Source organism: Jaculus jaculus, chromosome 7, assembly GCF_020740685.1.
Source record: "Jaculus jaculus isolate mJacJac1 chromosome 7, mJacJac1.mat.Y.cur, whole genome shotgun sequence".
Taxonomy (NCBI): Eukaryota; Metazoa; Chordata; class Mammalia; order Rodentia; family Dipodidae; genus Jaculus; species Jaculus jaculus.
In genome coordinates, this window is record NC_059108.1 from 144,682,660 (window position 1) to 144,698,731 (window position 16,072).

Genomic DNA, 16,072 nt, shown 5'->3' on the forward strand with positions numbered 1-16,072 from the left:
CTCCAGACACAAGCGCCACCTTGTGCGCACATGCAATGCATCACCTTGTGCGTCTGGCTTACGTGGGACCTAGGGCATCCAGCATGGGTCCTTAGGCTTCGTAGGCAAGTTCCTTAACTGCTAAGCCATCTCTCCAGCCCTAGAGATACTTCCTAAGCAAAACCTCTGGTGTTTTGGTTTAGTGCACACCTTTAATCCCAGCACTCGGGAGGCAGCAGTAGGATGAGCGTCGTGAGTTCGAGGCCACCCTGAGACTACATAGTGAATACCAGGTCAGCCTGGGCTAGAGTGAGACCCTACCTCGAGAAGGAAAAAAAAAAAAAAGAAAGAAAGAAAAAGAAAAACAAAACAAAACAAAAACAACCACTAGTGTCAGTGTTTTTCAAGTGTTACCTGCATAACTAAGTTGGCAGCAGTAAGCACGGCCTTGTGTGAAGAGCTGGAGAAGGCAGAGTTCATACAGCGCGAACTCTGCAACAAAGAGTTAACCCTTCGCGGGTAACCTGGGACGTGCGCGCCTGGCCCCCGGGGCTTTGCTTTCTACTGCGCAACCGAACTTCACGGGGGCTTGAACCAAGCGTGGCCATCTCGTCCCCTGCCAGTCAAGGTAACAGACATTACCATTAGCCTATCAGCATTTCGAACTACCCAGGCCTCCACCAATGACAGCGAAAGCTAGGTCTAGGACGTTCCAGGTCCGGGCGGGGACCTGGGGGGTGGGGTAGGGGTGGGGATGGGGCGAATACCCGGTCCAGGAAAAGGGGCGGGGAAGACGAGAATGACGGACGGCTACGGCCAGCCAATCAGAGCCGAGAGCCGCCGCCCCGCCGCCCAATCAATAAGTTGAAAGTAAAGAACGGGGGTGGGCCTGTTGTCATGGGGGAGGTGGTGGCGCTTGGCGGCTGCTGGCGGCCGAGGTAGAAGAGTCTGAGGCGCCGGAGTTGTGCGGGGCCGGCGGCGGCAGGTGAGTGCGGGGAGCGCGCGGGCCTGTAGCTGTGTGGAGTCCGGGGCGAGCCGGAGACTCGGGCTCGGCGCTCGGGAGGTGGAGGCCGGAGGAAGGAAGACCGGGACTGCCGGGGCCGGGTCGGGGTCGGGGTCGGGGTCGGGGCCGGGGCCGGGGCCGGGGCCGGGGCGGAGGCGGCGACTCGGCGGCGCTCGGGGTGGGGGGGAGAATGGCCCGGCTCCCCCGGCTGCGGACTCCGGCGCGGGACCCCGGCGGCTCCGGCCGGGCGGTCCCCGGGGACGCTCACTGGAGACCGAGAGCGATCGGGGTTCCTAGAACCGGGGTGAGTGTGTGTGTGTGTGGGGGGGTGTAGGGAGCGGACGACTCGGCGTGACCGGTGCCAGGGTTCCGGGTGACTGGGACCAGTTAGGGTGCCAGGGAGAGAAGGGAACCCCGGGATTAGCTCGGGAGCGGCGGGCGCGCAGGGAACTGGGAGTGGCCCGTGCCGGAGAGAGAAGGGAAGGTGGGGGACACCGAGGGCCAGCCGGGGTCCCGGGTGACAGGAAGCCGGGTCCGAACCCCTGCTGGAAAACAGCAGCTGTCCGAAGAAGAAGAGGTGCTGTAGAGATGGGAAGCGGCGGGGCGGACGGGTGGAGACCTTGAAGGGCCTGGGTGGGGGGGTTAGAGAAGGACCGCAGCCTGTGGTGCCCTGCTCCCCAAAACCGCTGGTCTGGGTGTCAGGGGACCTTCCTGCTGCACAGGCAGTAGTTTCTGGGTCTGAAGATTCCCGGGGCAACTAAGAAAGAAGTCTTCCAGAAAAGGTTTGACACACTAGGGTAAGGGTCTAGCGGAAAAGTAGAATTTCCCCTCAAGCAAAACGGGATGGAGGTAGGAAGGGAGGAGTAATTTCCCTGTAGGAAGGGAGTTGTAGATTCTGGAGAAAGTTACCCTGGGAGCGGGTGAGTGGTCTTGTGGAAGCTGGCCAGGACAGCAGATAGGAGAAGTTAACAATGGTGCCAAGTAAGAGCTTCTAAGGTCTTCAAAAAGAGAAGAAAGTTCATGATTTTTACTTGTTTTTTTTTTTTTTTAAAGTATTTCATTTATTTATTTTCGTGTGTATGTGTCCGTCCCCTTGCTGCTGCAAAGCGGTGCCCATCCGGCCTTATGTGGGTGTCTGCGGAATTGAACCCTTGCAGGCAGACTTGGCAAATGTCGTCCCCCGTCCCCCCCCCCCCCCCCCGCTCCATAGTGATGATTTCTACGTCATCTAGGACCACAGAAAAGTTCCTAAAAGTAAAGTTAAATGACATGCTAGAAAATAAGGACAGCAACAGTATGGAGAATTTGAGAGGGAACCAGAGAGGAGTAGTTGAACAAAAGGAGTAAAACTGAAGACTTGATAAGAAAGGGGATATTCCTAGTGGGGATTGATATATCCTGCTAAATTGAAAATAAGTTTGAATTCTAGACCCACCTCTTAGCCAACTTAAGCTACTTCTCATCTGTATGGTAGGGATACTAGTAGTTTTTTACTGTGATTTTATGTTTTTTAACTTTATATGTATTTATTGAGAGAAAGGCCGGCGGAGGCGGGGAGAATATGAGTGGGTGCTCCAGGGCCTCCTGCCACTGCAAACGAACTCCAGACGTGTGCACCACCATGTGTGTCTGGATTATGTGGGCTCTGGGGGAGTCGGGCCCAGCTCCTTAGGTTTCACAGGAAAGCACCTTAACCACTAAGCCATCTCTCTAGCCATATATATATATATTTATTATCCCAACATATATTCACTGATGGGAAGCAGAGTCAGGAGAAGCCTGCAGCTCACAAGTCTGACGCTGGCAGAGCGGACAGAGAGAAAGACTCTATTAAACAAGATGGGAAGCAAGGACCAATGTGCCAGGGTTCTCCTTGACCTCAACATGTCCGTCACGGCATGCATGCACCCATACACACACACACACACACACACACACACACACACACACAATGCAATGAATCAGGATCTACATTTTAACAAGATCCCTGTAGCCCTATATTTTTTTTTAAATTGAGTATTTGTGGAGCTTTTGGAATAATGACTGACACAAAACACTGCACTGGTTGTTAAACACAAAGGCCTGAGTTTTTAAATCCAGTGATTCTCAAACATTAGGTACGTCAGAAACACCTGGAGGGCTTGGACAGCTACAGATTAGTTGGCCCTGGGGTTTTTAATTCAGTAGTCTAGGGTGAGGTCTAAGAATTTGTATTTATCTCATGGTGCTTATATTGGTCAAGAGATCATACTTCAAGAATCACTTGTGTTAGTAAAAATGGTAATAATCAGCAACCTTAAAATACCTGCCCATCTCACTGAACAGACAGAGAGGATTTTTTTTCTTAGTGCTGATGATATTCAGGAATTCAAGCATGCTAAGCATGGGCTCTACCATTGAGTGCTAACACTCTCCTTTTTTTTTTTTTTTAAAGTATTTTTATTTATTTGACAGAGAAAGAGGGAGAGAGAGTGAACATGCCAGGGCCTCCAGCCACTGTAAATGAACTCCAGACGTGTGCCCCTTGTGCATCTGGCTTATGTGGGTCCTGGGGAATTGAACCTTGGCTTGGCAGGCAAACACCTTAACCTCTAAGCCATTTCTCCAGCACACCTCTCTTTTTTTTTTTTGTCTCCAACGAAGGGTTCTTGTTCTAGCCCAGGCTGACTTGGAACCCGCTCTGTAGTCCCTGGCTGGCCTTGAATTCACAGTGACCCTCCTACCTCTCTGCCTGTCAAGTGCTGGGATTAAAGGAGTGTACCACCATTACCATTTTTTTTTTTTTTTTTAGTATTTTTATTTATTTATTTGCGAGGAGAAAGAGAGAATGGGTATACCAGGGCCTCTTGCTAATGCAGGAAACAGATTCCAAATGCTGGTGTCACTTTGTGTATCTGACCTTATTTGGGTGCTGGGGAATTGAACCCAGGTTGTTAGGCTTTGCAGATAAGTGCCTCAGCCACTGAGCCATCTCCAGCCCTGGCATGTTTTTTTTTTCTTCAGTTTTTTTTTTTTTAATTACTAACTTCCATGATTGTAAACAATATCCCATGGTAATGCCCTCCCCCCACTTTCCCCTTTGAAACTCCATTCTCCATCATGTCCCCTCCCCCTCCCAATCAGTCCTGGCATGTGTTTCTTAAACTGTGGATTAAGAGTACTTCCTAATTTACCTTTTTTTTTTTTTTTTTGCATTGCCAACATTGAAAATAAAGCAATAGAATATACTATACTAGCATTGTTCTTGGTGATGAAAAGTATTGCTTTGGTAAACTTCTTATACATGCATGTACTAGGTCACGAAGTGAAAACTTTGAAAAACTTCTGAACCTTGTGATGTAGCAAAAGCAGCCTTCCAGTATTCATCTGCTTGTGGCAATTCTCAGGTGGTGATGCACTGCACTGAATTCCTTCAGTTTCTTGTTTGAATTTTCTTGTGTTGACCATATCACACAGTGTGTTGTGCTCCAGATCCTAGAACTTTTTTGGACGTTAATAATCTTTGGCATGAGGACTTAAGAGGAATTTGAGCAGAGAAACTGAGTGGTGTTTCTCAGATGTGGGCCGCTTTTGTTTCACTTGTGCCCTCTTGTTCACCTTTTTTTCCCCTCTTCCTTTAACCACTGAACTGTAAAGCATTGCCTGTAAAACCCCAAATATCCATAGACATAATGACATTAAGCAACTGACACTAAATTGAGCTGGTTTGAGAACATTTCTTGTATGGAAAACAAGCAAATACAAAATAAACATTTCAAGAAAGAAAAGTAAAAAGCTGTTTTATTTTTAGAGAGTAAAACTATTCTAAGCTGGGAGTGATGGTGCACACCTGTGACCTTAGTACTTGAGCAACTGAGGCAGGATGATGATTGTGAGATTGAGGCCAGCTTGTGCTAGAATAAGTCCTTTTCTCAAAATGTTAGCATGTATGCACACATTCACGAGAGAGGGAGAGACACAGACACACACACACACACATCAAAGCACACCAGAGAGTGCAGTAGATTTGATATATGTTGTAAATTTGACTTGGTTGAGGAACATCAATGTAGTTTGCAATATTTATTTAAAGCTTCATTAAGACTCTGTATAAGGGCTGGAGAGATGGGTTAGTGGTTAAGGTGCTTGCCTGTGAAGCCTAAGAACCCAGTTTCATTTCCCCAGATCCCACGTAAGCCAGATGCACATGGTGGTTCATGCATCTGAGTTCAAGGCTTACGTGGGATCTGGAGAGTGGAACATGGGTCCTTAGGCCTCCCAGGCAAGTGCCTTGACTGCTAAGGCATCTCTCCAGCTCAGTGAGACCTTACCTTAAAGCAATAACAGCAGTAAGACAAGAACAAAACTAAAAATTGAGAGACTCATTCATTTGAAAATTAAGTGAACTTGATGTAGGTCCATTTTTTTGTTGTTGTCATTTTGTTTTGTTTTTCAAGGTAGGGTCTCACTGTAGCCCAGGCTGACCTGGAATTCACTATGGAGTCTCAGGGTAGCCTAGAGCTCACAGAGATCCTCCTACCTCTGCCTCCCGAGTGCTGGGATTAAAGGTGTACACCACCACGCCCGGCTTTGTTCTTATATGAATAAATAAAGACCTAAACTGGGCACTCCTGGCTTTGTTCTTTTTTTTTTTTTTTTTGAGGTAGGGTCTCACTCTGGTCCAGGCTGACCTGGAATTAACTCTGTAGTCTCAAGGTGGCCTTGAACTCATGGCAATCCTCCTACCTCTGTCTCCCAAGTGCTGGGATTAAAGGCGTGCACCACCACGCCAGGCTTTGGCTTTGTTCTTATATGAATAAAAAAAGACCTAAACTGGGCATGCCTGGCTTTGTTCTTACATGCATAAAAACAGACCTAAACTGGGCACGCCTGGCTTTGTTCATATATACATAAAAACAGACCTAAACTGGGCATGGTGGCGCACACCTTTATTTATTTATTTATTTATTTATTTATTTATTTATTTATTTATTTATTTATTTATTTTTTATTTTTCTGGCGCACACCTTTAATCCCAGCACTCGTGAGTTCGAGGCCACCCTGAGACTCCATAGTGAATTCCAGGTCAGCCTGGGATAGAGTGAGACCCTACCTCGAAAAACCAAAAGTGAAACCCTACCTCAAAAAAAAAAAAAATTGAAGGAGATATTTGCAGCTCCCTGGAATCAGGTGATAATGTAACTTTTCATTAATGTTTTATGAAATTGTGAAGCGGTTATTGCTGTAGTGTCCCATGTAGACTTTCCAACGTTTTTTCTGTCTTTTTTTTTTTTTTTTTTTTTTGAGGTAGGGTCTCGGTCTAGCCCAGGCTGACCTGTAATTCACGAGGCAATCTCAGGGTGGCCTCAAACTCACGGTAATCCTTTTCTACCCCTGCCTCCCAAATCATGGGATTAAAGGCATGTGCTACCACTTCCAGCCTTAATTCTGTTTTTAATCTTTCCAAATTAAACAATTTTTTTAGTCTTAAAAAGCTCCAAATGGAAGACTGGAAAACATAATCATTGCTTTTTTTTTTTTTTTTGCGCATAGCAGCTTTATTAACAACAGAACAAAAACATAATCTCAATGTTTATCATTTAGGAATAGAATCATTGCATGTTTGATTTCAGAAGCAAAAGCATGCTGGGCAAGAGGTAGGGGAATTGCTGTGAGTTTGAGGCCACCCTGAGATTGCCTCGTGAATTCCACATTAGCCTGGGCTAGAGCAAAATCCTACCTTGAAAAACCAAAGAGCCAAAAAACAAAACAGAACAAAACAAAAAAACAAGAGAGTCTTCAAAATATAATATTTTATATATATATATATATATATATATATTTTAAACTTTTTTGCTTATTTATTTGAAAGTGACAGAGAAAGAAGCAGAGAGAGAGAAAGAGAGAATGGGCACACCAGGGCCTCCAGCCACTCACTGGAAACGAACTCCAGACGTGTGCGCCCCCTTGTGCATCTGGCTAACATGGGTCCTGGGGAGGTGAGCCTTGAACTGGGGCCCTTAGGCTTCACAGGCAATTGCTTAACTGCTAAGCCATCTCTCTAGCCCTAAAATATAATATATTTTAAAAATATTTATATTTATTTGACAGAGAAGGGGGGGGAGAGGGAGGGGGAGGGAGGGAGGGAGAATGGATGCACCAGGGCTTCCAGCCACTGCAAAAGAACTCCAAACGCGTGTGCCCATTTGTGTATGTGGCTTCCGTGGGTCCTAGGGAATTGAACCTGGGTCCTTTGGCTTTGCAGGCAAGCGCCTTAACCACTAAGCCATCCCTCCTGCCTCCCAATCTCTTTTATTTTGATGTCCTCATCTTTTTCTGCTAGTATGATGGTCTTGTGTACATAGTACCAGGCACTGCAAGGTCATGGATGTCCAGGCCCTTTTGTATCTGGAAGAGTGCATCAGAAGGAGTCCCACCCTTCCTTTGGCTCTCACATCCTTCCCACCACCCCATCCACAACAGACCCTTAGCTTTGGAAGGTGTGATAGAGCAATTTCAGTGCTGAGCACTCCTCTGTCACTTTCTCAGCACCATGGTGCCTTCGGAGTCATCCCAAGGTCATCACCATCTGAAAAGAAAGGTTTCTCTAAACAAAAGTGTGAGAGAGTAGCATTAATAAATGTGTGTGAGCTGGGTGTGGTGGTGCACGCCTTTAGTCCCAGCATTCAGGAGGCTCAGGCTCAGAGGTAGGAGGATCGCCATGAGTTTGAGGCCACCCTGAGATTACATAGTGAATTTCAGGCCAGCCTGAGCTAGATTGAGACCCTACTTTGAAAAAACAAAAACAAACAAACAAAAAAATAAAATAAATAGGCGTGAACATTAAGAAAAGTGCTTACCAAGCAGTTTGGTGAGCATAATATATGCATTTAGCCAGGCACCAGCAGACATTACATCCCTGAGGCATGTATTCCCTCCCATGGAGCAGGCCTCCAGTCCAATTAAGAGTGGTTGGTTTCCCCCATAACAGACTTGCCACTCTTGCACCTGTTGGCTCATTTGGCCTAGCTGGCCAAATTTAAGGCTTGCAGTGTCCACTGTTATTTATCTTCACTGGTGATTTCTCTCTGTCCCATGGAAATGCATGCAGCCTAGCTTTTTCCAGTTTTCTGTCAGCTGGTCCATACAGAAGAGGTTTTCAGCTCAGCTCTAGCAAGATTTCTCAGTGACCCTGCAGCCAAAGTATGTGGAGTCTTTAGCAATAGGGTCTTACCATCTATTTCTGGTGGGAAACCAAGAGTCTCAGCAATGGCCTAACAGTTTAATCTTTATAATGGTGACCATTGAGCAGTTTGGTTACGTACTTTTAATAAGTGGACTTTATTCAGCTAACTTATTCATCCATAATTTAATCATACTTATCTATGAGTAGCTTTGATTGTGTAATTCATTTTACAGTGAGATTTATTAATACATAGTTGAACAAATGTCAGATTTTCAGTCTTACAGAAATTGTTTCTAACTGTCTAGTGAGACTTGGTTTTACTTATTAAAGCTTATTCAGATTTAAAATGGAATTTTAATTAATAATAGCTAATTAATTTTATTTTGTACTTCAGGGAAGTTTTATTTTCCCTTAAAATAGCTTCTGATATCTCCTTTTTCTGCTTTCTACCTTCTACTAACCACACAGTAAGTCCTAGTAGAAACATTAATGCTTGAAAATTTTGTTCTGTAAAAGTAAAAACCTTTCTAAGCTATCATTTTACTTCAAGAATTACTTTATCAAAGATCCCTTAGTAAACATCACCATAAAGAAAAAACATTTTATATAATAAAATACTTGAAAAAAGTGCTTAGTTCTTAGCTTTTTAACATTGACTTAAAAAAAAAAAAGAGAGATACAGGGTTTTGTATATCCCAGGCTTCCCTCAAAACCATTGTATTTCAGAGGGGGAGGATGACCTTGTCCATCTTATCCTTCTATCTCCCAAGCACTGGGATTGCAGGCTTGTGCCACCATGCCCCCCAGTTTCTGAGGTGCTGGGACTGAACCTTTAGTTGTAAAGAAATTTTGTTCTAGTGATATAACATGAATTCTAGTAGAACTAGAATAAGATTTTAGGATATGGCTGTATGCTCAGAAGTAAAATATAGGCAATGGGGCATTTTGGAAGTTATTAAATATGCACTTAGAAATCTTGAGGTACAAGGAGGATTGAAACTAAAGGAGAATACATGTGTTTAAGGAGGAGTCTGGAGGATCTGCAGGAAGAGTGTCTAGAGTGAGCTGTTCTTGGCAGTTTTCCTGGAGTGGCATATGTAAAGGAGGATGATCCTATTTGCAACTTTGCCATGGACTTATTCTTAGTTCTCTGCATTTTATGCTGCTTGCTATGAGTCTCCCTTTGTTTCCTTCTACTCAACAAATAGAGCTGGAATGCAAGTAAATAGACAGAGAAATGCTAGTCTGAAAGGATGAAAGGCTGGGCAAGACCACGTATATTTATTGCTCCCCTCAACCCTATGGTGCTTGAGATCTGACCCAGGGGCTTGAGCTTGCCAAGCCAGCGTTCTACCACTGAACTACATGCTATTCTTGACCATGCGGCTGTAGATGGCCACTCGTGTACAGTGACTTCCCCTTCTCTTCCCACTAAAACCCTATTTATTTCCACTTGTTTTGTTTTTACAGTACTGGGGATTGAACCCAAGGTCTTTTGCATGCTAGGAGAGTGATACATCATTGAGCTATCCCCCCCCCCCACAGTTGTTGGTTGCTACCTTACATTTAATTCCTTGCTGTTTTTAATTTAAAATTTTAATTTTAATTAATTTATTTGACAGAGAAAGAGGGGGAGAGAGAGAATGGGCGCTCCGGGCCTCCAGCTTCTGCAGATGAACTCCAGATGCATGCGCCCCCTTGTGCATCTGGCTAATGTGGGTCCTGGGGAATCGAGCCTGGGTCCTTTGGCTTTACATCTTAACCGCTAAGCCATCCCTCCAGCCCCTTGCTCTTTTTAATTTTAATTATTTTTTTGAGGTACTGTTAATCAAACCTAGACAAATGTACCACAATATGTGAATACATGGAGTAACTCTGAGGCATCAGAATTTGCATGTCATCCTTGTTAAACTTTGCAAGCAAGCACCTTAACAGTTTTTCCAGCCCTAGATATTAATGATAATTCTAGCAGCAGCTAATGCTGCATTCTGTGATTTGTTCTACATGGTTTACCTTGGCTGAATAAATTAACCCTTAACAGCTATGAGGTGCTTATTATCCTTATCTGCACTTAAGGAATTTGAAATACAGAGAATAAATGATTTTCCAACATTGTAGACCAAGGTGGAAGTAGGAATGCAAGTTTAGGTGACTTGGCCACAAATCTCAGATTCATTGTTTTTTTTTGTTTTTAAAAAGTCTTTTTATTTTTATTTATTTTTTTATCAGAGAGAGAGAACGAGACAGAGAAAGAGAATTGGCATGACAGGGCCTCCAGCTACTGCAATTGAACTGCAAATACGTGCGCCATCTTGTACGCATGTGTGACCTTGCAACTTGTGTCACTTTGTGCGTCTGGATTATGTGGGACCTGGAGATTCAAACAGGAGTTCTTAGACTTTGTAGGCAAGCGCCCTAACCACTAAGCCATCTCTCCAACTCTGTGTGTGTGTGTGTGTGTGTGTGTGTGTGTGTGTGTGTCTGTGTGTGTGTCTGTGTCTGTGTCTGTGTCTGTGTGTGTATATATATTTTCTTGCTGTAGCCCAGGCTGACTTGGAATTCAATATGTAGTTTCAGGGTGGCCTTGAATTCATGGTGATCTTCCTCTGCCTCCTGAGGGCTGGGCTTACAGACGTGCACCACCACATTCAGCTTCAGATTCTTAACTTTCAGTGCTAAAGTAGTAAAATCTAATGCATCTTTTTGCTTTTTCAAAGGAAGGGTCTTGCTTTCTAGCCCAGACTGACCTGGAATTCACTATGTAGTCTCAGGGTGGCCTTGAACTCATGGTGAGCCTCCTACCTCTGCCTCCTGAGTGCTGGGATTAAAGGCATGTGCCACCACACCCTGCCAGTGTGTCAATTTTGTCTTTATTTTAGAACATATTATTCTGTAGTACTCATGAGTGAAGTTTACTTTGGGAATTTCTTTCCTTTTTCCTCTGAGACAGAGTCTCATGTAGTCCTGGCTGGCTTTGAACTTGCTATGTAGCCAGGGGTGACCTTTAACTTAGGATCCTTTTGCCTCCACCTCCAGAGTACTGGGATCATAAATATGTGCCACCACGCCCAGTTTCTCTGTAGTGCTGGGGATCAATCACATCTAGGGTTTTCTGCATGCTAGGTAAGCGCTCTACCGAATGAACTATATCCGTAGTCCCTAAGTTGGATTTTTCTGAGTTTGCAAATAGGCTCTCTACTTGTCTCTTTCTCATCACTGTCAATTCTCCAGTCATGTGTCCCAGGGGTGAATTATGGAATGAAAGTTTAATCTGAATTAACAGGTGATAGACAATTTACTGACTTGAAATTGAATGCTTTCCTAGGTAAGATGTTGTTTTTGTCTATACTTTAGTTGAGTTTAGAATTGTAGCAGCTACTTCTAGGCAGTCTTCTGCAGTATTTAACCGATGTTTAATGTGAAAAATCTCCAAATGTTTATAGAGTTAACATTCTCTAGAAACTGAATGTAATATGAAATTAATAAAATGTGTGAACTGATAATTGATCCTTATATCGTAAAATGTACATACTTGATATTCATAGGCATTAATAAATATCTACAACACAAGAATGGTAATTATTAAAACCCTTTTCTTCCTGAATTCTCTATTATTACTATCATGACTAATTTAAAGAAGTTGGGGTGATGGGAATCATATATGTCTATGTTGAATGAGTGAATGTAAATCTATCATAAGATGTGCTCTGTATCATTTGGCTAAATATATTTCTTGTATCTTTGTTTCTTTTATTATTATTTTAAACTTTATTTATTTGAGAGAGAGAAAGAGGAAGAGAGAGAGAGAATGAATATGGGCACACCAGGGCTTCCTGCCATTGCAAACAAACTCCATATGCGTGTGCCCCCTTATGCATCTGGCTTATATGGGTCCTGGAGAATTGAACTGGGGTCCTTTGGCTTTTCAGTTAAACACCTTAACTGTTAAGCCATCTCTCCAGCCCTATTATTATTATTTTAAATATTTTATTTATTTATTTATTGAAATGAGTGAAAGAGAGGGAGAATGGAGAGAGAGAATGGTATACCAGAGCCTCTAGCCACTGCACACGAACTCCAGACATATGCACTACCTTGTGCATCTGGCTTGCATGGGTACTGGAGAATTGAACCTGAGTCTTTAGGCTTCACAGGCAAGTACCTTAGCCTCTAACCCATCTTTCTAGCTCTTTCTAATTATTATTTAATTTTTTTTTTTATTTATGAGAGAGATAAAGAGAAAGACTATGGGCCTGCCAGGACCTCCTCTTCCTGCTGCTGCTGTTGCAAATGACCTCCAGACACATGTGCCACCTTATATCTGGCTTTACATGGGTATTGGACCATCAGGCTTTCTGTGGGTACCTAGGTCAGCAGGCTTTGCAAGCAAGCACCTTTACCCACTGAGCCATCTCTTCAGCCCTGCTTTTTCTATTATAAACTGTTGTTTTGGATTGCATGATCTTTAAATTTTTTCTTTTAATTTTTTTTGTTTATTTATTTGAGAGCAACAGACAGAGAGAGAAAGAGGCAGATAGAGAGGGAGAGAGAGAATGGGCACGCCAGGGCCTCCAGCCACTGCAAACGAACTCCAGACGCGTGTGCCCCCTTGTGCATCTGGCTAACGTGGGACCTGGAGAATCGAGCCTCGAACCGTGGTCCTTAGGCTTCACAGGCAAGCGCTTAACCGCTAAGCCATCTCTCCAGCCCCTAAAGTTTTTTTATTGCCAAAACATTTCAAGTTTCCTAAAACCTATAGTAAACAATATAATGAATATACTCGTCTTTTAAAAATTTTTATTTATTTGCAAGCAATAGAAGCAGAGAGAGGTAGAAGAGAGACAGACAGGAAGGGAGAGAATGGGTGTGCCAGGGCCTCAATCCATTGCAAATGCATTCCAGATGCGTGCACTACTTTGTGTGTCTGACTTTACATGGTACTGGGGAATCAAACCTGAGTCCTTAGGCTTTGCAGGCAAGTGCCTTAACTGCTGAGCCATCTCTAGCCCTGAATATACTTGTCTTTTAGTGCTGGGCATAGAACCCAGGGCTTCATGAGTTAGCAGGCATGATAAATTCTATTTGAAGTGGATCAAACATGCTTCCAAGCTGGTCTTGAGTTCTCTCAATTGTGTTTTAGCCAAGTGCTGTGATTACAGGCCTGAGCCACTATGCTTAGCTGAAACATGCTTTTTTTTTTTTTTGGTCTTTTGAGGTAGGGTCTCACTCTAGCCCAGATTGATCTGGAATTCACTCACTATGTATTCTCAGGGCGGCCATGGACTCACAGTGATCCTCCTACCTCTACCTCCCAAGTGGTGGGATTAAAGGCATGTGCCACCATGCCCAGCTGAAACACACTTTTAATGAATACCTTTACTTTGAAGCTGTTTTTCTGAGTGTCATCATTTGGAATTTAGACCTCAAAAGGATGTTTGTTATTCACTTCAATGCTTTTCATTTTGTAGTAGCTACGATTGACTTACATTTCCTTCCCTGGACTTGTTTTCTGTTTCCTAAATGGCCCCCAAAGATTGCAGTAGGACATTACTGTTCCTTTGTGCTCTCTCTATGTTAATCTTTTATTTATGTATTGTTTTGGATTTTCTAAGTAGGATATATTGCTCTAGCTCAGGCTGACCTGGAATTCACTATGTAGTCTCAGGGTGGCCTCGAACTCACAGTGATCTTCCTACCTCTGCCTCCTGACTGCTGGGATTAAAGGGCATGCACCACCATGCCCGGCCTACAAATGTTTTGTATAGATACATCATGTGTTGGTACTCCATTTTCCCTAGTTCCTGTCCCCATTCTGTTGGGACGTGCCTCAGTGGGGTTGCAGGTATTCCCCATTGGGCTGTGGTTTATGTGTGGTGGGAGTAGTAGTCAGTTATTGGGGGAGGGAAATGATCCTTGTTACTTTGCCCTTTTTTTTTTGGGTTTTCAAGGTAGGGTCTCGCTCTAGCCCAGGCTGACCTGGAATTCACTATATAGTCCTAGGGTGGCCCTCCAACTCCCAGCAGTCTTCCTACCTCTGCCTCCCAAGTGCTGGGAACCATGCCTGGCTTCACCTATTTTTATAACTCTCACAGTTGCTACAGTCCCTTGCATGTATCAGATCCTCAGTGGTGTTTGAATTGAATTCATTTGACAAACTGCATTCATAAATCTTACAATGTACTGGAAGAAAATACACAGTAAGAAGGTATATGTTTAGGAAAATTGCCATTTATGAATATGCAGTGAAAATAATTATGCTGAGAGAATAGCAGGAGAGCCAGTTTTGATTATTGAAGGCTACCTAGGGTTGACATTTAAATTGACATAAATTATTAGAGGAAGCCACCATGCAGAAAGCTGGCAGTAGAGCATTTTTTATTTTTTTCTTTTTAAATTTATTTTGAGCTGAAGGGATGGCTTAGTGGTTATGGTGTTTACCTGCAAAGCCAAAGGACCCAGGTTCTATTCCCCAGGACCCAAGTTAGCCACATGCATAAGGGGTGCACTCATCTGGAGTTTGTCTGCATTGACTGGAGACCCTAGCATGCCCATTCTCTCTCTTCGCCCTCTTTCTTTGTTAAATAAACAAATTTTCTTTTTTTTTTTTTCTCTCAATTTTCATTAACATTTTCCATGATTATAAAAAAAAAATCCCATGGTAATGCCCTCCCTCCACCCCCTACTTTCCCCTTTGAAATTCCATTCTCTATCATATCCCCTCCCCATCTCAATCATTCTACTTACATGTATACAATATCAACCTATTAAGTACCCTCCTCCCTTCCTTTCTCTTCCCTTTATATCTTCTTTTTAACTTACTGGCCTCTGCTACTGAGTTTTTTTCCTTCTCACACAGAAGCCCAATCATCTGTAGCTAGGATCCACATATGAGGGAGAACATGTGGCGCTTGGCTTTCTGGGCCTGGGTTACCTCACTTAGTATAATACTTTCCAGATCCATCCATTTTTCTGCAAATTTCATAACTTCATTTTTCTTTACCGCTGAGTAGAACTCCATTGTATAAATGTGCCACATCTTCATTATCCACTCATCAATTGAGGGACATTTAGGCTGGTTCCATTTCCCAGCTATTATAAATTGAGCAGCAATAAACATGGTTGAGCACGTACTTCTACGGAAATGAGATGAGTCCTTAGAATATATGCCTAGGAGTGCTATAGCTGGGTCATATGGTAGATCAATCTTTAGCTGTTTTTGGAACCTCCACACTGATTTCCACAATGGCTGGACCAGATTGCATTCCCACCAGCAGTGTAGAAGGGTTCCTCTTTTTCTACATCCCCGCCAACATTTATGATCATTTGTTTTCATGATGGTAGCCAATCTGACAGGAGTGAGATGGAATCTCAGTGTAGTTTTAATCTGCATTTCCCTGATAACTAGTGACGTAGAACAGTTTTTTAGATGCTTATATGCCATTCGTACTTCTTCCTTTGAGAACTCTCTATTTAGCTCCATAGCCCATTTTTTGATTGGCTTGTTTGATTCCTTATTACTTAACTTTTTAAGTTCTTTGTGTATCCTACATAATAATCCTCTATCAGATATATAGCTGGCAAAGATTTTTTCCCATTCTGTAGGTAACAAATTTTCTTTTAACTTTTTATTTTTATTTTTCGAGGTAGGGTGTCACTCTGGCCCAGGATGTCTGGACGACCTGGAATTCACTATGTAGTCTCAGGGTGGCCTTGAACTCACGGTGATCCTCCTACCTCTGCCTCCTGCTGGGATTAAAGGTGTGCACCACCATGCCCAGCTCGTAAATAATTTAGTTTTTTTTCAAGGTAGGGTCTCACTCTGGTCCAGGCTGACCTGGAATTAACTATGTAGTCTCAGGGTGACCTGGAACTCATGGCAATCCTCCTACCTCTGCCTCCCAAGTGCTGGGATTAAAGGTGTGTAC

At 43.5% G+C, this 16,072-nt stretch overlaps 1 protein-coding gene across 6 annotated transcripts in view; it reads left to right on the forward strand.

The window, feature by feature from the left end:
• The first annotated feature begins 877 nt into the window (after positions 1–877).
• Positions 878–16,072, forward strand: part of Numb (NUMB endocytic adaptor protein) — a 124,278-nt gene continuing 109,083 nt past the window's right edge. For all 6 annotated transcript variants that reach the window (XM_045154070.1, XM_045154075.1, XM_045154074.1 and 3 more), the window contains exon 1: positions 878–964. The gene's annotated coding sequence lies outside the window, so the exon portion shown is untranslated. The remainder of the gene's footprint in view (positions 965–16,072) is intronic.